This window comes from Eptesicus fuscus, chromosome 14 (genome assembly GCF_027574615.1).
Source record: "Eptesicus fuscus isolate TK198812 chromosome 14, DD_ASM_mEF_20220401, whole genome shotgun sequence".
NCBI classification, from domain to species: domain Eukaryota; kingdom Metazoa; phylum Chordata; class Mammalia; order Chiroptera; family Vespertilionidae; genus Eptesicus; species Eptesicus fuscus.
In genome coordinates this window covers 56,260,886-56,284,417 of record NC_072486.1, presented here as the reverse complement: position 1 = coordinate 56,284,417, position 23,532 = coordinate 56,260,886, and the positions used below count along the sequence as shown (strand labels likewise).

Genomic DNA, 23,532 nt, shown 5'->3' with positions numbered 1-23,532 from the left:
ACAAAACCAGAGCAATGATACTGTAATTTAAAATTATGTAAATGCCTGCTTTCCTTTACTCTCCATAAAAGGCCAAAGACATTATTCCTCATCTTTAAATTCTAAAAAAAAAAAATTAAAAAAAATGGTAATTTCTTATAGTGCAGGGTATTTCATATTTTATTTCTGGGCATACATGTAAAAAATTAATTTCAACCCAGATGAAATATGATTTTTAAATTAAATCTCATAATAGTAATAATAATAGCAATAGGCAAATCACAACATATCATAATATATTATTAGACTCCTAATATAAAATGTAAATAGTTTATTTATTATATTTCCAGTAAAATAATTTCAATGCTTTTTATCATTCACAGGATTGGGGCAAATTCCTTGGAAGGGTTGTTTGGAGATACTACTGCAGAAAAAAAATATATAGTTAAAGGGAAATATGATTACCCATAGGGGAGATAAGACAAAAAAAACAACAACAAAAAACACATAAAACAAACAAACAAACAATAATTAGCTAAGACAGGAAATCCAAACACCAGAGACCTGGGTCTGCCTTCAAATTTGTCAATCCAGCATTATCAAATATTCAATCTGTTCATGAAAGAACATCCAGACCAATTGAAAAGTTTATTTGAGCCAAAATTTTGAGGACATGCCCAGAAGCAAGATCTCAATGATTGAGAAAAGGCTGCAGAGAATGGCAATTTTGTCATTTATTTAATGCATTGAGTCATATAGACACAGACAAGAGTGTGGTGATAGCCAGAGGGAAAGAAAGGTGGGGAAGTAGGTGGAAGTGGGCAATGGTGGGGAAAATGGGATGGAAAGAGACTTTGCTTGGGTTGATGGCTGCACGATGCAGTGTGCAGATGATGTTTTATTTAGTTGTACACTTGAAACCTCTATGGTTTTGCAAACTAATATCACCCAATAAATTCAATAAAAGAAACCGAAAGATTGGCCTTTGCTAAGGAAACCAGAGGCCTGGGATGTGACTACCAGCCATAACCTGCTCAGTTAGGAATTTGTGATCAGACCACCCTGTGTGGTCACTTTGGGTCCCTGCCATGTGGTCCCCCTGACCTTGACAGGTTTATTGCATAGCCCCCTGTTTTGTTCACATGTCTCTTCACATTTACTCAGCATCTTGAAAAATATAGGGCACTGTGATATGCACTTGGATAGAAGGATAAATATAGCATACTCCAGGCTCTCACAAAGCTTTCATTCATCTGATAGAAGTTCCACAAAAAATTGATGAATGCAAGTTATCCATGAAGGAATGAATGAATTAATGAATGAGCAAATTAATCAACATTCTATAAAAAATCCTTTATACAGAAAGAATCATGGAAACAGTCATCCTATTGTTATTGGTGGAAGTGGGGTGTCCTCTTCCCCACTGGGTGCTGGGGGAGGGGTCCTTATGATATCTCGAGAAAAATAATTTTCTGAGACTCATGCTGGAGGATAAGTGATTTTCATTTGTGTAGAATTATACCCCTGGGTTTCCAAAGTCCCATTTCCCTTCATCCAGTCCTGGAAGAAGTGCTGTTGGGGATTCAGTAGAGCTAGAAGCAAAGCCAGAGTCCAGAGTTTCCGTTCCACATTGTAACTACCGTAGATCTGGTGCAGCATCAGGCCAGTTGCAGTCCATTAGTCCATTGTGTGGGGTCCACATGACGGTGAACCATGTGGATGAACGCAGGAACGTGAGAGCGTGCCCCCTACAATAAGAGTCCCAAGAGAGCCAGGAACCAAGAGAGCGAGCTTCTTTGTTTAGGGGATTAAATATTCCAAATCTCCCCACACTTGCAGTGGCCATGCCTACTCTGGCCAATGCCTGCTCCGAGGTATGACTGTCAGTAAGTACCTTCCCTATTTCTCCCAGACTTTACTGGGCATGCGCCTATCCTGCCCCTGTTGAGCTCTTCCCTCAACAACCTGAGGGGAATAGACTGGTGTTAAACTGCAGCTTCCTGGCCAAGCTGCATAAATGACATGCCTATAATATTTGGTCTTCCCTTTGCTCCTTTCCTGTTATTAATAACTAGGTTAATTATAATGGTTTCATACAGCAAAAAGTTTAGACAGTATATCTGAAATTATTGATAACCATTGTGTGAATTGAATATTCTCATTTTATTTGGTTTACAAATGTAAATAACTACTGATTACTAGAACCCATGATAACAAAGAATTAGTCTATTCAGTGCATTGCTGAACCCCATAAACTTAGAGTAGAGCCTAGCACATAGCAAGTCCTCAAAAAATATTGGGTAGCTATCAAATGCATCCTGTACAGTAAATCAAAATATGTTTTTTTAAAAATACTCTATCAAAAAGCTCGAAGATCAAGTCATCAACTCAATGGTAGGAACCAAAGTCCTTTATGAGCTTTATGGATTTTCAGTCCCTATTAACCAGTGAATAAATTCTGCATTGTAAAATGCAAGGAAAACAAAGTTGTCTTTCCCATCCTTGGTATTCAGGATTGCCCTAATGTCAGCTGGAAATAGCAAGAGCTCAAGTGCAAATTCTTTTTGACATTACTACTTTTCCATCACACTGAATTAGTATGCGTAGCAGCTAATATGCTATGAAAGTCACTTACCAATAACAATGCAATCTTTGAATACTAATTGAAAGGACACAAGCCATAAGGAAAGACTGCTGCTTTGATTGGATGAGGCTAATGAGAGAGCCTTAGGCAAAGTAAATGACAGATTCTGGTTTTCCTGCATCTCCTCCACTTTGACTCACCTCTCCTGCTTTCTTTATAGTCAAATTAGAACATAGAGCATCCATTTATGAAGACAATTTTATATTCAATACTGATATTCCTGTTACTTCACACACCTATCCTGCAATTGTGATATATGAATAATGAGTCTATTAATAGGACAATCATATTTGGCTTTTTTTTTTTCCTCCTGGAAACTAACCAATGGCTTTTAAAGGAATAAATTATCATTTATCCTTTTTATTTATTTACTAGAGGCCCGGTGCATGAAAATTCATGCATTGGAGGGGGGGGTCCCTCAGCCTGGCTTGCCCCCTCTCACAGTCCAGGAGCCCTCAGGGGCAGGAGGCAACCCGGCAATCAGGGGAAGTTGATGCCCCCATTATACCTCTGCTGCTGCCACTGCCGGCAGCTCAAGCCTCAGCTGGCCCTGGTACCTGAGCCTTGGGTGGCCCTGGGTGGCTGGGAAGCCAAAATCCAAGGCTTGCCTGCACCTTGGGCCAGCCCTGGGCGGCTGGGGGCCTGAGGGAACTGGGGGACTCTGGAGGCAGGAGCGCAGAGTGGCTGGACCCGCATGGGGGCAGACCTGGTCATGCCGCGCACCTGCTGCCCTGGCGGGGCTAAGGGGACTGGGTGGCACCATCTTGTGGCTGTGGGTGCTGCCATCTTTAAGGGCATGGCAGTCAATTAGCACATTCCCTCCTTATTGGCTGTGGGCACCACCATCTTTGTGAGGGCATGACAGTCAATTAGCATATTCCCTCTTTATTAGATAGGATCTTTTGGAGAACCAAGTTCCTACATGCCTCAATAGATTAGATACTTTGGGTCTCAAGCTTGACTACATAATAAAGTCTCCTATGAATATCTTAAAATAATATTGATGACTTGATTTCACCTCAGAACAATGGAGTCTGAACCTATAGATGTGGCCCCAGCCTCTGTATATTTTTAATCATACTGAATGCTTCATGAACAGCAAGAACTGAGAACCATTGGTTGTGGTTATTGGTTCATTTAGCCCTTGTAAACCTGATTATATTTGTGAACTTTTTAAAGATCATAAACATCAGTCTTGTCCTTGAAATACATGCCTTCCAGCACATGGGGAAAGTAGGAATAAAAATAACAGTATGGAGCAAACACTTTCCTACTTAACAGGAAAAGCACTTATCCTATATAATAAAAGGCTAATATGCAAATTGTCCCCTTGACCAGGAGTTTGACCAGGGGGCAGAGCCAGCTGGCCAACTGCCCACAGCCCCTCCTCCCCCTAGCTGGCCAGGCCCAATCGGCCCTGATCGGGGTGGGCTGGCCGGACCCCACCCATGCATGAATTCACCTGGCCTCTAGTTGCAATATAAAAACCAAAATATAACCGGTATAATAATACCATCTTAAACTTTTTTGGAATAATTTTAGATTAACAAAGTTACAAAGATAATGCAGAGAATTCTGTTATAGTTTCACCCAGCTTATCTTATTGTTAACATCTATCTAAACCAAAATCTTAACATTTTTCTAATACTATTAAACACAGGATTAATTGGGGTTTCTCCAACTTTTCCACTAGTGTCCTCTTAATGTTCCAGGTTGGAATCTGGAAAACCACTTTGCACCTATTCAACATGTCTTTTCAGTCTCTGCAAATTTGTCTTCTCTTATTTTGTATAACCGTGATACTTTTGAAGAGTTCTCATAGCGTTTGGTAGAATATTCTCAATTTTTACTTGCTTCATGCGCTCTCATAAGTAGACTAGGTGATGGATTTGAAGGAAGAAACTACAAGTTGTCCTCTCACTGCATAAAATCAGAGGGTGTGAGAGATCAACATGATTAATCACTGATTTTATTAACTTGATTGCTTGGTGAAGGTGGTATCTGCTAGGTTTCTCCACTATACTATAAAATTACCATTTTTATTTCCTTTCATACTCTATTCTTTGTGAGTCACTAAGTCCAGTCTATACTCAAGAGAAGATAAATGAACTATTATTTAGAGTTCTTCTGTAAGGATAATTGGTTCTTTCTTCACTATTTATTTAGTTGTTCAATTGTTTATTTGTATCAGTATAGACTCGTGAATATTTATTTTATTCTTTGAGGTAAAATACAGTGCTCATTAATTATTTTATTACATTGTTTTAGCTGGGGGCATTGGAAACACTTTGAAGCTGGCTCCTGTGCCAATTTGAGATGCCCCATTCCTGTTTGTTCATTTTGTTCAAGCATTTTCATACTTTCTGGTGTTACAAGAATCTCTAGGTTCATCTTGTATTTTCCATGCCCCAGTCCTAGAATCATCCATTTCTCTAAGGAACTCTGGTGTCTTTTATTGGAATATGTTCATTAGAAGCCAAAATCTGAGCACAAAGGGTGTTCATTATTACTGGAGTGTCACCATGGCGAGTGTTTCTTTTTTTAATTGTTTTCTTTTTTATTCAGCATTCTTATCTAAATCCTGCCTTTTGAGGGACTCTGAAATCCTCAGCCTCTACACATTAAGGTAAAAATAAGATCCACTGCAATTGTGAGACATAAATTCTGTTTCTTAAACTGATGCTAGGTACCTGGACATTTTTATAATCTTGGCTTTCTTTTCCTAGATATTTTCATTATTGGTTTACTAAAGATATGACCTCTGTGGGTTTTGCCAGACACATAATGATTGCTGCCTAATATCTTTGTTTGAAAGTGACACTCAATCATATAGCCCAAGAAAAGTATTGTATATGTGACTAATCTTCTTTGGTTCTTTTAATGGTTCTCAAAATTGAGCAACATCAAATTTCTGAAGCACCAACAGCTGACAGCTGAGTTACCCCTCTTGCATCAACTCTTAAGAGCACCACATTTTAGAGATTAGTTTTTGTTTTGTTTTTTTTAAATCATTTATTCCTTTTTTTGTTTGTTTCAAAAGTCTAAAGTGTTCAGCAAACAGCAGCTGTTTCTAGTAAAGGCTTTCATAGGCGACTTGGCAAGTTTGGATATGGATTACTTTTAGTCACAGCTTAGACTCCAACAGTCAGTAGGACTCAATAGCAGAAATTGGTATTAAATCCTGATCATGAAATCCCACCACAGTAATAATAATAGAAGTACTTCAGAGAAAAAGGAAACAAAATAAGGGAGAAGCATTCAGATCCAGTGCAATTGTGCTGTCAGGGAAGCTCATGAAGTTGTCATAGCAACACAAAGGTAAAAATTACACAAACCAGGAGTGATTAGACCTTGCTCTGGAGCCACCATGCCCACTTCCCATCTTCCAATGACACCATGTGGAAAATCGATTGAGTAGGAACGTGATGCACAAACTTCTAGGAAGACAAGATGTCTAAAGATAAATGCCCCTTTTTCTTGATGTGTGACATGTAGCAACTGTGATGAACAGCTTAAAAGTTATTCAGTGATCTTGGTTTTAATTATTCGGAGAAAGCCAAATCACTACAATATGATGTGAAATGCTCCATTGAAAGCACTTATAGATCTGTGTACCTGGGAGATGGAAGTGCAGAAGTCTGCCTAGAAAATTCAAACAAGACTGCAAGTAACACAACTGAGACTTCAAGAGTGAATGGACATGTAGAAAGGGCAAACAAGGGGAATGGAATAGAACTTCAATGTTCAATCATTTCCCATAGGAGGAGAACTTCAATCTTGGAAATCTAAAACTCTGAAAACAAGGAATAAATTTTTTAAATGTCAGATTTTTAAAAATTTAAATTTATTGGAGTAACATTGATTAATAATATAAGCTTTAGATTTTTAATTCCACTTGATCTACAGTCTCTAGGTGCTCTGGAAATACTTGTTCCTTGAAGGGCAAACATGGGCACTTTCCAATTATTTACTGGAATTGTTTTCAGGACTTTATTTTTTATTTTAAAGTCTTTACTGTGGATTGACATCAGGAACAATTTATTCTCACACACACACACACACACACACACACACACACACTTATAAAAGTAATTCATCTTCTCATGCTGAGAAGACAATTAGTGTCATGAATAATCTTTTAGTCCAGAATCAAACTGCCCTCATTTAAAACAAAACAAGAAAATCACTAATCTCATTATGCTATTACCAGAAAGAACAATCCATTTCTAGTCCTTGTTTTTTCCTTCCTGTTGCTGTGAAAAGATGGGTTTTGCTTTAACAAACTCCTCAGAAACAAAAAGACAAAAAAATAAAACAAAAGGGCTTGGATACTTTTCACAAGGGTTTTCTACTGAGTTGAATTCCTTAGTGCTCTTAGGATAGAATTTGATGTTCTAAATTAATTGACAGGAACCTTTTCAGGAACATTCCATTTAAAAACTATTTCCTTGGCCCGGCCAGCATGACTCAGTGATTGAACGTGTACCAATGAATCAGGAGGTCAAGGTTCAGTTTCTGGTCAGGGCACATGCCTTGGTTGTAGACTTGATCCTCAGTAGGGGGTATGCAGGAGGCAGACAGTCAATGATTCTCTCTCATCATTGATGTTTCTAACTCTCCCTTTCCTCTATGAAATCAATAAAAACATTTTTTAAAAACCCTATTTCCTTGGATCTTAAACCTTCCCAGTCCTGTGGTTCCCACTAGGTAATCTCCTTTCTAAGAATGGAACCACTTATGATACTGGATTCATTGCAATGTGAGGTCAGTTAATCAGTATGGCTGTGTGTTTTTTTTTTCAATCTGTGCTCTGAAAGACATAAAAGAAACAGGAAGTCTGTTTTCATATTCAAGAATGCCCCAGATCTAATAGGAATATCAAACACTTGAGATCTAATAGCCTGAAAAAAAAATGGAGCACATAAGTTAAAAAAGGACAAAGTACAAAATGAGGAGTGATTGAACTTTGCTCTGGCAGACAGACTAGCAAAAGCCATTTTGCAGGTGAGACTAGAATCCAGTAATCCTTAGAATAGGTATTTATTACCTTCTTTTTTCTCTCAGTGAATCACAGGAGTAAGTCATAATGATGTCATAAAGGCACAGAACAACCCACCTTGGAAATCTAGAAATCTGGCATTTAAAGAAAGGCCTCCCACTGCCAGGAGAATGGCAGGGGAACCACACAACTATACAAGTCAGGAGGAAGCACTAAAGACAAATTATATTATTTAAGAAGGTGGGTTTCCAAATACTGAAGATGTTTGAACCCAAGGGAACTTCTGAAATTTAAGTTACACTAATACTATCAGTGTTTTCCTTCAGACTCCTAAAGCCATTTCCCAAGGGGTATAGAATTCTACATTTTTAATAGTTTTCTCTAGATGATTCTGTTGAATCACTAACCAGGAGAAGCTGGAGCTGCTAGGGGCCACGGGAGCCTGGAGGGCACTTGACTCCAACTAGTCTAGCTCAACTCTGGTCAGTTTTAAGTATTAGAATCCTGGGTAATATTTCTTTGAAAATAATAGTGTTGTTGCTTAAAAATAAGTGCAGACATGAATGGACATTTTGATTTTAATTTCATTTCCAACTCTAGAGACTATCTTCTTATATTGACACTAGAATTGCCAGGATCTACACAAGCAAGAATTTTTTCCAACCATCCTGTTCAATGCCCCATATCTCACTAGAACACTTAGCAGTTTTTTTTTATTCAGAAATGTTCTTGTTGTTGTTGTTGTTATTTCTTCCATTGAGTTTTAGAGAAAGTAGGGAGGGAGGGTAGGAGAGAGAGAGAGAGAGAGAGACACATCAATTGGTTGCCTCCCAGATGTGCCCTACTGGGGTCAGAATTGAACCTACAACCCAGGTACATGCCCTTGACTGGGAATGAAATCCTCAACCCTTCAGTGCAGACTGTCCCTGCCAAGGCTATCCAGACACATTTTAGTGAAAGATGTCTATGATTTACAAAATTTACAAAAGTTTTAGACAGTTATTTGACAGTGAAATGTTTATCTCCTAAATAATTTGCTTATATATTTTGGCAAGTAATTGTTTTCTTTTGAGGACTTTCAAATATTACTTAACTAGTGCACATTTTTTTCAATGATGAGAGTAAGGGCCTGAGTCACTAAGGGTCTGAGTACAAAAAGTTTTGGCTCAAGGCTTCAATCAACTTTCTCACATGATTTGACTAGAACAGCATACATTTTAAACATTTCTTCTCGGCAAAAAAAAATGTGCTATAATTAATAACTGTGCTCTCTTTCCTAGTTACATAGTTTTCTAGGATAGAGTATGAATTTAGATCTGTATTTCCTAAAATATGTTCTATTTAATATTAGGGTCTTAAAACATTTTCATGGGTTTTAATGTGAAATTATTATATCACAAACTATTTGGAAAAGAGTTTAAAAGTGATGCAAGTCTGTTTATGGGCAACTTCTTGGAGTGTGTTGGTATGCACTGTGAGTCTCCAGTAAATTGCTTAAGGAACTCTTTCTTTCAAGGCTTATCTCTTGGGATTACTATTCTTCAAAATACTTTTGGAGAATTACTTACCTAGATATTTCCTTCATTTAAAAAAATTTAACTGTATTAAACACACACACACATATATATTGCAGAAAGTGTTGATGGAATAAAGGCAGAAAAATTCATTGACTGGTTTACTAGAAAATTAATTTCTTTTTCAAAATTGATAAATTACAAATTGGTTAAGTACCTGATATTGTTTTAGGTTGGCAACTTAAAAATAACTTATTTTGCAGGAAAAAAAAATCATCCATTCCCACTAAAACTCAAATATCTTTCAAAAGAGAACAGATGTTTATCTTCTTAAAATGGTGTAAGTATGGCATGGTTGGTGTGGCTCAGTGGTTGTTCATTGACCTATGAACCAGGAGGTCATGGTTCTATTCCTGGTCTGGATACATGCCCAGGTTGAGGAATTAATCTTACGGATTGTGCAGGAGGCAGCCAATCAATGATTCTCTCTCATCATTGATGTTTCTATCTCTATCTCTCTCTCCCTTCCTCTCTGAAATCAATATATATATAATTAATCAATAAAATCAATATATATATTTTAAAAGTGGTATAAGTATGAATCTACTGGAAAGTTAGAGGATGAAAAAAATTGATTCTGATAATCCATTCTAGTTTTGAGAGTCTCTGGTCTTTAACACTTCCATTTCTCTGTTATCTGAGAGTCTAGCAAAAAGAATTTCCAGCTCTGCTAATCATTTAACTATTACATGACTGTCTTAGTCCAGTCAGGCAACTATAACAAAAGACCACAGACAGCGTGGCTTATAAACAACAGAAATTATTTCTTGCAGTTCTGGAGGCTGAAAGTATAAGATCAGGGTGCAGCCTGGTCCCCTCTGGTGAAGGCCTTTTTCTGGGTTGCAGACGGCAGACTTCCCACTGTGCCCACATGACAGAAGAGGCATGGGAACTTTCTTGGGCCTCTTCTGTAAGGGCATTAATCTCACTTATGAGGGCTATGTCTTCATGATGTAATCACCACTCAGAGGCCCCATTTCCTAACACCATCATATTGGGCATTAGGATTCCAATATGTGAATTTTGAGGGTACACAAGCATTCAGAACACAGCACTGAATATTATCATCATGAGTCTGAAGTGCAGAAAGTCTTGTGGACTTCTGCATCAATGAATGCAGATTAGAGGATGGGGTAGAGTGCAAAGAGCAGTATCTCTGTTGGAAAGCCCATGGTCAGTGTTGCATTGCCTCATTCTTGAACATGATTGGATGAACAAGAAATGTGAAATGTTGTAGTAAAGCCAGTAACATGGAATAAAAAGACTAAGCTAACAAACAAGAAAACTAAGTATTTGGAGGAATCAGAAATAATTTAGGGAAGAAAGAGAACAAAAAAACACACACACATATTTAATTACTTCCTTCCAAGTAATTCAAGAAGATATTACTTCCCTATGCTATGAGGAATGCTGTGCTTCCAAATCTGATGTACAGCTCACAAATCTTTATTTCTTTGCATGTCTAGTAATTTTTGGTTGAAAGTGTGTTAATGTATATAATGCATTGCATTGACTCTTAAGTACTGTTTTGTTTTTCTGGGAGTTATTTTTTTGTCATTGTGATAACAGGCCATTAACTTGACTTAATTCAATCTGTGAAATTTATCTCATGTGCAACTATTTATAGCTTGTTGGTTTTTCCCTTCCTAGAAGCCTGAAGCTATTTACAGAACCTATCTTTGTTGCCTGAATAACGAATAGATTCAAAGACATAGAAAGTTTGTAAGATTTATTAGATTTTCAGGGATTTGGGGGGATTTATGAGATTTCCTACATGAGTATATAATTTATAAGCTAGCCAGAAATGTGGAGTACATTTATCTGTTATCTCAGCTTCCAAAATCTACCTACCCCCTTACATTAACAGCTCCACTACCATGTGTCATGAACTGAGTCTGCCACCTCCAGCTCCAGCTGGGAGTGAAGAGAACACCCCAAGGCAAGGAGATCACAAATTACATTTTACCTAATACACAGTATTTTGAGAAATTTTAAAAATATATTCTTATTGATTTCAGAGAGGAAGGGAGAAGGAGAGAGAGATAGAAACATTGATAAGAGAGAATTATTAATTGGCTACAGCTACTTGGGTATGTGCCTTGACCGGAATCCAACCCGGAACCCTTCAGTCTGCAGGCCGATGCTCTATCCACTGAGCAAAACCATCTAGGGCCAATTTGCTAATTTTTAAAAAGAGTGAATACTTTTCATACTGTTGCCAATCTTGAACCAATTTCCAGTGTTCTTCAATGGTGGTTTCAAGTAATAGTTTTTGGGTGTTTGCTTTTTCTCTGCAGAAGGGAATCACACAACTTTATCAAACTGCTAGAAGTAAGGTCACCTATATTTTAATTTTCCTGACTACTATAGATTTAAATATCTCATTTTTATATTGACCTTGTATCTGGTGATCTTTCTAAATACTAGTACATTTGGGCCCTAACCGGTTTGGCTCAGTGGATAGAGTGTCGGCCTGCAGACTGAAGGGTCCCAGGTTCGGTTCTGGTCAAGAGCATGTACCTTGGTTGTGGGCACATCCCCAGTGGGGGATGTACAGGATGTGGCTGATTGATGTTTCTCTCTCATCGATGTTTCTAACTCTCTATCACTCTCCTTCTTCTCTGTAAAAAAAAAAAAAATCAATAAAATATATATAAAAAATACATTTGGGGTTTTCTACATAGGCAAATCAAACAAATAGCCAAGTGGCAGAAATAAATAAAAATATAGCTATATTAATATTATGAATACTATTAAATGTAAAAGACCTGAAGGTTCTAATCAAAAAGAGATTGTTCAATTGAATAAATAAAAGCAAGAACCTTGCCCAGCTGGCATGGCTCAGTGTTTGAGCTTTGACCCAGGAACCAAGGGAACATTGATTTGATTCTTGGTCAGGGCACATGCCCAGGTTGCAGGCTCCATTCCAAGTAGAGGGTATGCAGGAGGCAGCTGATTGATGATGTCTATCATCAATGTTTCTATCTCTCCCTCTTCCTTCCTCTCTCTCTAAAAATCAATAAAAACATTTTTTTAAAAGCAAGAACCAACTGTAAGACAGTATAGGTTGAAAGTACAAGAATGGAAAAAAATAACTTGAGAATAAGCCATAGAGAAAAGCTCATCTAGAAACTTAATTGAGTTGAGGTCTCAAGGCTCTGCCTGGAGTACTTCTTCAGAAGGTTCAGCTTGTTGCCTACATCCTACTCCAAACTGAAGAGAGATTAAATAGGAATATCAGTCTCTAAGATCTTAGTTATTCAGAAAGCTATTATAAGAAAAAATCCCAGTTCAACAGCAATTTTTCCAAATTATTTGCATTAAGGAAAAAGATGCTTGCTTGCTTTCTTCTGAGGTTATATATGAGGATTTACATGGAAAGTACAAAAAGGAACTAGGACTCTGAATTCGATCAGAAAGTCACTTTTATCAGTGGTTCAGTAAGCAAAACAGTTCTAGGTCTATGTTCAGAACAGGAATCTAAGAGAGGATAACAAGTGGATGGAGTGGATTTAAATCTTCAAGGCTTGCAAAGTATCCTATATAATAAAGAGTTAATATGCAAATTGACCATCACTCCCAACACACAAGATGGCTGCCCCCATGTGGTCAAAGATGGCCACCTCCATGTGGACACAAGGGGGCCGCCACAAGATGGCTGACAGGGGAGGACAGTTAGGGGGTGATCAGGCCGGCAGGGGAGGACAGTTAGGGGGTGATCAGGCTGGCAGGCAGAAGCAGTTAGGAGCAATCAGGCAGGCAGGCAGGGGAGTGGTTGGGAGCCAGCAGTCCTGGATTGTGAGAGGGATGTCTAACTGCCTGTTTAGGCCTGATCTTGGTGGGCATTGGGCCTTAACGGGCAGTGAGACATCCCTTGAGGGGTCCCAGATTGGAGAGGATGCAGGCTGGGCTGAGGGACATCCCCCCCCACCCCAGTGCATGAATTTCGTGCACCAGGCCTCTAGTGATAAAATATTAGTCTGGATTGGAAACTACAGTAAGAGAATGGAAACTAAAAGATTAGCAACCTTCTTTGAGGCAAGGAGCAGGCAAGTGCTGGCTAAGATGCTTCAGCAGAAAATTCAAGGCATCCATAGGAAAAATGGAAATCAATGTTAAGTTGAATAGTCTATGAGTCAATTTTCCTCCCTCATTCAAGGTCAGATTGACTGAAAGTGGAGATTCAGAGGTACATTTGACCTTAAGTTTGAAGGGCAATGGGGTAATGAGCAAGGTAGTTCTTGCCACAGGTCTAGGCAATCAATGTTCCCGGCAACTTCACATTTCAATTTTCTGGCATCCTTTCCTCTTGGAAACTTGCATTTCACCAAGTGTCATATCATTATCAGATTTTGATGTAGATTTTAAATGATGAAATACAGTAGCCAGTTCTTGAAACTGCTTGTCCTGGCTGCCTGTCTGTATACAAGAGAGAGGGCACATAAACATGACTTTCACACCTCCTGGGACTGGCCTCTTGTTGTCAAACAGTCAGAGAGCAGAACTAGGTGTCATTGAGCCCTCTGACAGCTTTTAAATAAAAGTCTTATGATCTCCTGCCTCCTTCCAAGTGTGTTGCTGAATTTGTTATGGATGGAGATATATTCAAAATCAGACTTTGCTATGCCTGATGGACTTGAGCTGACATTGCTCTCATCTCATCTACCTGGCAGCCATAGCTAGGAAGCTCTCGTTTGCATAAGACAAAAAACCCATGGCCCAGGAAGGAACAGACAGCACTTTGCTTTCCTAGAGCGACAAGACCTTTGAAATGCTGTCAGGATTCTTTCTCAGGATGAAGTGATGGAGGTTCTCTACTGCAGTCATAGCATGCAGCCCCTAGCAAGGAAGAAACTTGTCATTAAAAACAGCATGCCTGCTGAAACCGGTTTGGCTCAGTGGATAGAGCGTCGGCCTGTGGACTGGAGGGTCCCGGGTTCGATTCCGGTCAAGGGCATGTGCCTTGGTTGCGGGCACATCCCCAGTGGGGGGTGTGCAGGGGGCAGCTGGTCTATGTTTCTCTCTCATCGATGTTTCTGGCTCTCTGTCCCTCTCTCTTCCTCGCTGTAATAAATCAATAAAATAAAATAAAATAAACAGCATGCCAATAGTTAAAATTGGGAACATTATTTGGGATTCTATAAACTCCATTTTATATTCTTAGTAATTTTTTTTTAATTCTGGTCATCTACTAAAAAAAGGTCATAATATGTGTGTTATTTGTTATTTTTATGTGTAGCTTTTGTGTGCAGTTGGGATTTAAAAAATTAATATTAGACACTACAAAAATGAGCAATAGGTATAAGCAAGAGAAATAAAGTAAAAATTCACCTGAAGTTCTACCCAGGCTATTTTTATCCATATAATTTTGATATAGGTTCTTTCAGTACTTTTTGGTGCATATATAAGCTAACATTATAAAACTGGTATTACTGAATACACACTTTTAAAAATAAAAAAAATATATTGTTTGTCATGGCAACATGTCTTCAGTGTTTTTTCTTTATCAATATATATACTAGTATTATTGGGAAAGTTGGTTACAAACAATAAGTTATACATGTATATATACCCAAGCATAACCACAAAATTCCACTAAGCTGAGATAAAGGGATAGGAAAAAAATCCATCAGAAATCAAGGACAAAAATAGCTGGAAAAGAGGCAAATGCAGCGAACATTTGGAAGATGAAAGCAGATGGATGAGTGGTAACTGATTTTCCAAATATGAGAAAGTGAAATCCTAGGTGGGCAATGGAGAATCCCCAAGGACAGGCACAGGAGTTAACAAAGCCACCTCAGAACAGAAATGAAGGGGAACTGAAGCAAGAGACTTGATCAAAGTCTGTTATATCCTCTCAATCCTCTCCCCTCCCCCCCGCCACCCGTCACCCTCCTACCACCACCACCACCACTTTCTAAGCAGACAACCTTACTTGAGATTTGTGCTCTGAAGAGGATAATGCAAGGGTCTCTGCCCAGAGGACTGGGAGCCAGGTAGTTGAAGTACATGCCAAAGTGAAAATGGAGAAATAAGTGTAGGTTTATATAATGATTTTCCAGAAAATCTGCCCAGCCCATGAGGAGATATATAAGAATATTAACAGGAAGGTAAAAAGAATAAAAACAAACAAACAAAAATGAACCCAGCCCAGATGCTGTAACAGTTAAATCTCAGTAAACGTGCCCCACCTACATTCATACATGATTCACATTTTAATCTTCTGTTCTTAACTGTGAGTGAGCAGACAACCAGGATTACCTGCCATCTGAGGAAGTAAAACAGACAGAACAAAAGGGGTGACAGACTCTGCAAGAAAGAACACTTTTCCTCAGCTTTTATTTATGTTGACAGAAGATGGTCTGACTTTGGGTGGTGGGCAAACAGTGCAATATACAGATCTTGTATTATAGAAATATACACTTGAAACCCATGATCTTATTAACTAATGTCACCCCAATAAATTTAATAATTAAAAAAATAATGTCAAACCTAAAGTAAGTTGAATAAATAATACAATGAATATTTTACCACACTTGTGTTTTCCCTCTCTCTCTCTGTCTCATGCTGAATCATGAAATTTCACTCCTCAATAATTCATCATATATCTCCTAAAAATAAGGGCTTTCCCTATGAATTGTCATTTTCACATCAAAAACATAATATTTTACCATTTACCTTCCATAATCCCACAGTGACTTTTATTGATGCCTCATTATTATTCCATGATGCAATCAGATTTCATGAATTACATTTTGTTTTTGCATACTTTTAGACTTTTTACTATAGAATAGTTCCTCTATCCTTTGTTTTTTATGACATTTAGTGTTTTAAGGAGTCCAAGTCAATTATCTTGTACATAGAACATCTTATATTCTGAATTTGACTGTTTTCTAATGATATTTTTTGAGGTTATTTCTCTATTCTATTTTCTAAAAATAGCTCAGACTATTGATGATGTTATTTTGTGTTCATATTAGGAAAGCCTATACATTTAGATTGGTCAACCAACGAGAATAATTAATGATGCTAAATTCTACAAGTTGGATAAGGTGGTTAACCAGATCCAAGAGAAAAATTTTAAGGAAAGAAGCTAAGTAAACATCATGAGAGAGACAAAAGATTTTTCAACTAAGAAACAAGAAAATGTCTCTACAAACATTGAAGAATATTGAAAAAAAAATCAGATAATAGCTCTTTAAAAATAAAAGCATAATAGCAGATGTTCAAAGGTTAGTAAAAAGCATCTAATCTAATAATAGACAAATATGCAAATTGACCGCACCTTCGCTACACCTAAGCCACGCCCACCAGCCAAGCCACGCCCACCAACCAATCAGGACGAGTATGCAAATTGCCCCAACAAAGATGGCGGCTGATTTGCATATCAAGACAGTGTCGAAAGAAGCCAAGAGCTGCAAAGGGGAGTAAAGCTTCGAAAAAGCAAGCAAGCCAGGGGGGCGGGGGGAGGAGAAGGGAGGAGCAAAGTCAGGGCCGTGGGCGAAGGGAAACGAAGGCGGGCTGGAGGAGAAGGTGAGGCGGGTGATAAAGGCGGAGTGGAGGCGGGGCCGGGGGCGAAGGGAAACGCGGGCGGGCTGGAGGAGAAGGCGGGGCCGGTGACAAGGGCGGGGCGGAGGCGGGGCCGGGGGCGAAGGGAAACGCGGGCGGGCCGGAGGAGAAGGCGAGGCGGGCGGCAAGGGCGGGGCGGGGCGGAGGCGGGCGACAATGGCGGAGCAAAGGGAAACGCGGGTGGGCTGGAGGAGAAGGCGAGGCGGGCGGCAAGGGAGGAACGGAGGCGGGGTAGAGTGCAGCAGGAAATCCCATTGCAGGAATTTTCCTGCAACGGGAAAGCTAGTTGAAAATAAAATTGAGATGGCCACCTTTAAAGCAAAGGGGGAAAAACGTCTGAGTAGGAAAAGAGAAGAAGGTTAGAGGAAGAGTCCAGGAGATCCAACATATGACTAAAAGCACTTCCAAACTGAGTAGGAAAAAAGTGATGATAAAATTATTAACAAAATAATTCAGAAACATTTCCCTGAGTTGAAAGATATGTTTCCAGATGGAAAGTGTCACTAAGGACCCAGCATACGTAATGCACATTGACTTTTTACTCTATATTTGATCCATTAACCTGTCTTTGACACCATGTGATTTTACTTGGTAGGGTATGTCTCTCTCCATTGTTCTTATTGTTCAATTTTTAAATTATTTTTTGTCACATAAATGCCATCATATTTGGTATAACTTTGCAAAAAAGAAAAAAATGCCCTCTCCCAAAACCTACGTATATTTTGATTAGAATTACATAAATGTATATATAAATATGAGTCTAAATTTTATCTTTATGATAGTAAAGTTTCCCCTTTAAAGTCATATATTTTATTACATGCCATCAAGTCATATTATATCCCCTCTGCTATTTTTGATTGACTGCTTTGTCCATAAGTCTTATAGTTTATTGTTAAATTAACTTCTAAGTACTTTGCCATTTTTTTTACTATTATAAATGGTTACATGTTCTGTCTTGATACCTTGGATCTAGATTTATGAGAAAAACAAGGGTTTAGCGTGGGTAAAGCTAATACCATTGTAATAACCTGGTTATTAATTAATAGGAAAGGAGCAAAGGGAAGGCCAAATGATATGGGCATGCTATTGTGCCAGAAATCTTCAGTTTAACACTCTCCATGTCTGTTCCCTGCAGATCCTGGAGGAAGGGACTTGACAAAGAAAGAATAGACACCTACCCAGAAGGTCTGAATGACATAGGAAAGGTGATTATCTGTCAGTCACACGTAGGAGCAAGCAGGTCATTGGCCAGAATAGGCTTGACCCCTGCAAGGGTGCAAAATTTGAGGTATATAAGCTCTTGAACAGAGGAGCCCCCTCCCTCCTCTCTTGCTGCTCAAGTCTGACTCCTGGCTTGTGGTGCTCTCATGTCCTGCATTCCATCTGATGCTATGCCAGACTCAACTCCACCATGGAACAGAAACTTTGGACACTGGCTTTGCTTCAAGTCCTCCTGAACCCTAGCTGTACCTTTTCCAGGACTAGTTTAACCTTTTGCACTCGGATGTCGAGATTAAAATTACTCTTGAATGTATCAATAATTTGAAATATAAAAAAATCCAAATAAATAAGTTTGTATGAAAAGAAACTCCAGTTTTTTATTCTACTGCCGCGCTTTGTAAAATCTGGGGTATTTAAAAAATTAAATCCCAAGTAGAATAAAGGAATCGAGAAAAAAGCAAGCAAGTGCAAAGGGTTAAGGGAAATGGGACTTTGGAAACCAAAGAATATAACTCCACCCAAATAAAGCTTTCTAACACATCTCATCATCCTGTGGGGGGTCTTCAGAAATTCTCATTCCAGCAGTGCCCTGAGTACCCCACTTCCTCTAGCAATGGAGAAATTCTTCCCGAGCAATTTTCCAGCAACAAAGCTACAAACAGCTCTGCCGGGTGGGTACTCCCTGAGTAAACTAATATTAAATTCTCACTGCCCGAACCAGAAGGCACATCTGTTTTAGACTGCTATTGAGATCTCAGTACCAGGGTGCTTCTGCAGGAGTATACAGGCAAAGATGATTTAGTAGCCTGATTGGGATCCTGTCAAGCACTTCATGATTGGCTTAAAGCTTGGACCACTAACACAGCAACTGAGATCAGATTATTTCCCCATTAAAGGAGAATTAAAGGATGTCCTGGTCTTCTCTACCATGTACCTTCACCAAGCATAGCCTGGAAAATTATAGCTCTATTAATCCACATTCTCTATTTTGATAATCTTCTATGCAACTCCATATATATATATAATTTCAGAGAGGAAGAGAGAGATAGAAACATCAATGATGAAAGAGAATCATTGATAGGCTGTCTCCTGCATGCCCCCTACTGGGGATCGAGCCCGAAACCTGGGCATATGCCCTTGACCAGAATCGAATCCAGGACCCTTCAGTCCACAAGCCAAACCAGTTAGGGCTTCTATGCAACTCTTTAAATCAAAATGACATCGTTATGTCTTAAAGAAATGACTACTTTGGGGAGTGTGCAAAATCCTCTTAAAATTTATTCTTTAATATTTATTAAAACAATTGAATTTAATATCATTTAGTTTAAAAATATCTAGAGAAAGCTTTTAAGTAACAATTTCTCATTAATTTCAAATTGTAAAAGCTCCTGGTTTGGTTTGTTTTTTTTTTCTTAAAAGTTTCAGAAAAGGAAAGACTTTGTTTATTTTCTTACCTTTTTACTTAAATTAGGGGATTAAAAGACTTTGAACTTTAGCTATCACAATTGCTCTCTCTGCAATCAAATATTTTTGAGACTAATGCCCACAAATGAATATCAGGTTTCTGAAGTCCTGCGTGGGGTCCATTTCAAAGAGCCTTTCTGTACACAAGCTCTGAGCTTCACTGGCGCATGCTTCTGTGTCAGAACTTTCGCATTGTGTAAGGGGGAGATGGCCCTGGCAGGGGGTCTCTCTGGGCATGGATTTCCTAACTGTAATCTCTTTCCCAGTCTTTTGTATGAAATTGACCTATTTAAGCCTCCTATTTCTACCTGGGTCAATGTTGCTAAATGATAATTTCCTAGGAAAGTATTTTCTTTAGGTTTTTCTTATGTGTTGCAGTTGAGGTGCATATTATATTATTACTAAAGGCCCGGTGCACAGATTCATGCACCAGTGGGGTCCCTTGGCATGGCCTGTGGGGATCAGCCCAAACCAGCAGTCCAACATCCCCTGAGGCATGTAGTAGTGCGTGAATCGGCAGGCAGCCGGGGAGGAGCCCGAGCCCCGGCCAGACGCTGCACTGCTCCCACTCATCCTGGCCCCACTGTGCCGGCTGCTGCTGCTGCTCAGTAGGCTCGCTGCCATTCCACTGCAGGGGCAGCCACAGCTGCGCTTGCCAGTTGTGAGCCCAGCATCTGGCACCTGTTGGTCAGCTGAGCAACGCTCCCACTGTGAGAGCTCACTGACCAGCAGGGGGCAGATCCTGCATTGAGCGTCTGCCCCCTAGTGGTCAATGCGCATCATAGTGACCAGTCGATCTGTCAACTGGCCGAACAGTCGACCAGTCGCTTAAGTTTTTATATATATATAGATGTACAGCCAAACCAATACTTTCCTTTGCATCTGTGGCTGTCTTCTTTCTTATTCCTAATATTTTTTGTGTCTTCTCTCTCTATTGTTCAACAAAGGCTAAGCAGAGAAGGACTCTCTCACCAGAGGAGCAATACCAGAGAGCTCTGAGTGAAGATCAGACCTTTCCTCCATAGCACTAGGGGGCAGAGGAAAATGAGCTGGAGTCTGCAGACTTGTCAGGGTGAACAAGAATCCCCTACACTGCCACGTTGTTATTCATATGGCACAGCCCAGCAAATGTTCACATATATGCCTACCTCCCATATTGCTATTTGTGGGAAATGTGGCCGTGAGAAGGAGGGATGCAACCTATCAAATATTGGATAAAAATAAATAATAATGGAATGAGGAATTTGCTGTTGGGTATTACTATTCAAAAGTATAATTGAATCTTAACTTTTTTAAAAGTATATTTTATTGATTTCAGACAGAAGGGAGAGGGAGAGATAGAAACATCAATGATGAGAGAGAATCATTGATTGGCTGCCGCCTACAATATTCACTATTGGGAATTGAGCCTGCAACCTGGGCATGTGCCCTGACCGGGAACTGATCCATGACCTCCTGGTTCATAGGTCGACGCTCAACCACTGAAAAAAACAAGCCAGGTGAATTTTAACATTTATTATTAAATAAAATACTTTATGCTCATATATGGTCTTTAAAGTTAATGAAGTAAAATCAATATGAATAATGTTGGGCTAGACAGACTAAATATGTCTGTAATTTTGAGCATGTGCCCTTAGTGTAAAATGATATGCTCAACCACACACATGGTTGATGTTTCTGAGTTTAAAAGCTAGGGGAAGGAAGAATTCATCTCTAGGCCCCTTCTAACTCAGACAGGTTTCTTTTTAAATCACTATCACTATCCAGATCCAGAATATCTTAAGTAAGGAGGAGAGAGAAGAAGAAGAAGAGGGAGGAAGAGAGGGGAAAGAGCAAGCAAGAGATAGACAACAAAAATATTAAAGATTTAATATGAAAATGGAGACATACATGAAATACAGAAGAAATAAAGAATTATAAAAAAAATGATGTACAACTTGTTGGAACACTAATAGTATTCTTTGAAATAGAAAATTTTAGCACAAAAATAGTTTTTGCCTGGATTCTCTGGATACAGCAAAGGAGATTGAAGGGAATAGAGCTGCCCCATATTTACCAAGAAGCGTGAGATGTAGCATGTAAATGGCTTAAGTTAGTCATTCTTAGATTTCCTCACAACAAGTATGAGGTTGAGAGTACAAGCGAGAATACTTATATATTCCTGTGACCTACTCAAAACTATAGAATCCGAATCATTGTAAATTTATATTTCTTTAAGAAATACAATGAGCAATTGCTTTTAGGAGCAATCTGAATTAAAACAGAGAACCAGGCAGAATTGGTTAATTTTTATTTTCCTGTTTCTGTATACCTGGGATTAATGAGAACTAACAGATGATGATTAAAGATATGTACCCTAGAACTCAAAGAGAAACTTTCATGATTAAGGGAGACATACCCTAAACACACACACACACACACACACACACACACACACACACACACACACAGAATTAGAATGACCTCTATTGCTTCAATCAACTTCCTTCATTCCACATATGGACAACAGGCAAGAAGCAAAGGAAGAGAGCATGAGTTCATGGTCCTCATGCACATTTTATAATTAGGAGTGACTATTGCTACCATGTCTGAATAAGAAACCAGTTCCAGATTCCCCAGTTTCATAGAATTATTTGGAACACACAAAGATGATTCAAAATAAGGTATCTACAAACTTGGATAGTTTATCTGTAGCTCAAAATTAAGCATTTTGGGGAGTAGGTTTACATACATATCTGAGAAATATTAGATTTAGGATGCAATCTTTTCATCAGGATTTGGTAAAAAGAAACATACAGAACTAAAATGGACTAAAAAACCATTTTTATGGAAAGGTTTAGATATTTTAGAGAGTTTTGCTGTTCTAATTCTCACAAAAGCAAATAATGTTGATGACGCTATTAAAAAGCAATGCAGTCTTAGGCCAAGTGAATAGAAATATTGTGTAACATAATCACAGGATGTGGTGGTCCCACTGACGCTGAACGGACCCATCACATTGGAAAATTATATTTTAGGGAAAATATGCACAGGTTGTCTCTCTTCAGAGTGGAGGATCCAGACTGATGAAAGTTCTGGAAACCATAGCACATGTGCAACATGAGGAAAGACACATGGGTTTACCTTAGGATCACAGTAGCACAGTTGTTAAATCTCTTCCATTTATTGGAAGGATTGTCATATAACAGAAAGAATATGCCTTCCTTTGATGCTACAGAAAGCAAAAACATGTGGAAGTGACAGGAATAAAAACTTTTATACATGTCAAAAAGAGGTTGTTGATGATAGTGTCAGGTAGAACAAGCCTCTATCTGCAAGGTGGTGGGGTTTTCCAGCAGAGACTCAATGACCATATGTGTCAGAGGTGCAGTCTGGGCCCAGTGGGTGTGGCTCAGTGGTTGAGTGTTGACCCAGGAACTACAAGGTCACAGTTTGATTCCAGGTCAGGGCACATGCCTGGGTTTTAGGCTTTATCCCCAGTAGGGGTGTGCGGGAAGCAGACAGCAGCCGATCAACGATGTTCCTCTCTCATCGATGTTTCTATCTCTCTATCTCTCTCCCTGCTCCTCTCTCTAAAAATCAATAAAAAACATACTTTTAAAAATAGAAGACATTATAGTTGATTAAAAGGAAAGAGAGAAGAGATGCAGCCCTGGGACTTTGTGGAGGTGCAAAAAATAATTTCCCTCCCACCTTTGAGTGCTTCCAGGTTGGTTAAATAATTACATTAACATAGTAAAGATTAATAGAAGAAAATATTCAGAATTTATTGCACATGTACATTCAGGAATCACATAAGAAGGGAGACCTGTAGAGGTATGGGCAATCTGGAACTAAGGAGAAAGGGGGGTTATGATTTGGGGCTTCAAAGGATAGGAAGGCAATTCAGATGCAGATGGAAAAGCAAATGTTTGTTTGAGACATGTTTGCTGGGCCATCTTCAACTATGGGACACAGAGGACTTGCAACAAATGGGCCTATGTGTCCCCTAGTTGCTAGATTTCTCTGGGTCTATCCCACAACAGTTTGCATTAAACTATCTGTGATGGTATCTCCCTTCCTAGAGTAGGTCCTCTATGCAG

General features: G+C 39.0%; 1 long non-coding RNA gene across 1 annotated transcript; it reads left to right on the top strand.

The window, feature by feature from the left end:
* Positions 1 to 7,794: 7,794 nt before the first annotated feature.
* On the top strand, positions 7,795 to 20,644 carry LOC129151485 (uncharacterized). The gene is made up of 3 exons (XR_008558172.1): positions 7,795 to 7,862; positions 9,400 to 9,476; positions 20,398 to 20,644. It is a non-coding gene; the product is annotated as an uncharacterized LOC129151485 (long non-coding RNA).
* The last annotated feature ends 2,888 nt before the right edge of the window (positions 20,645 to 23,532 follow it).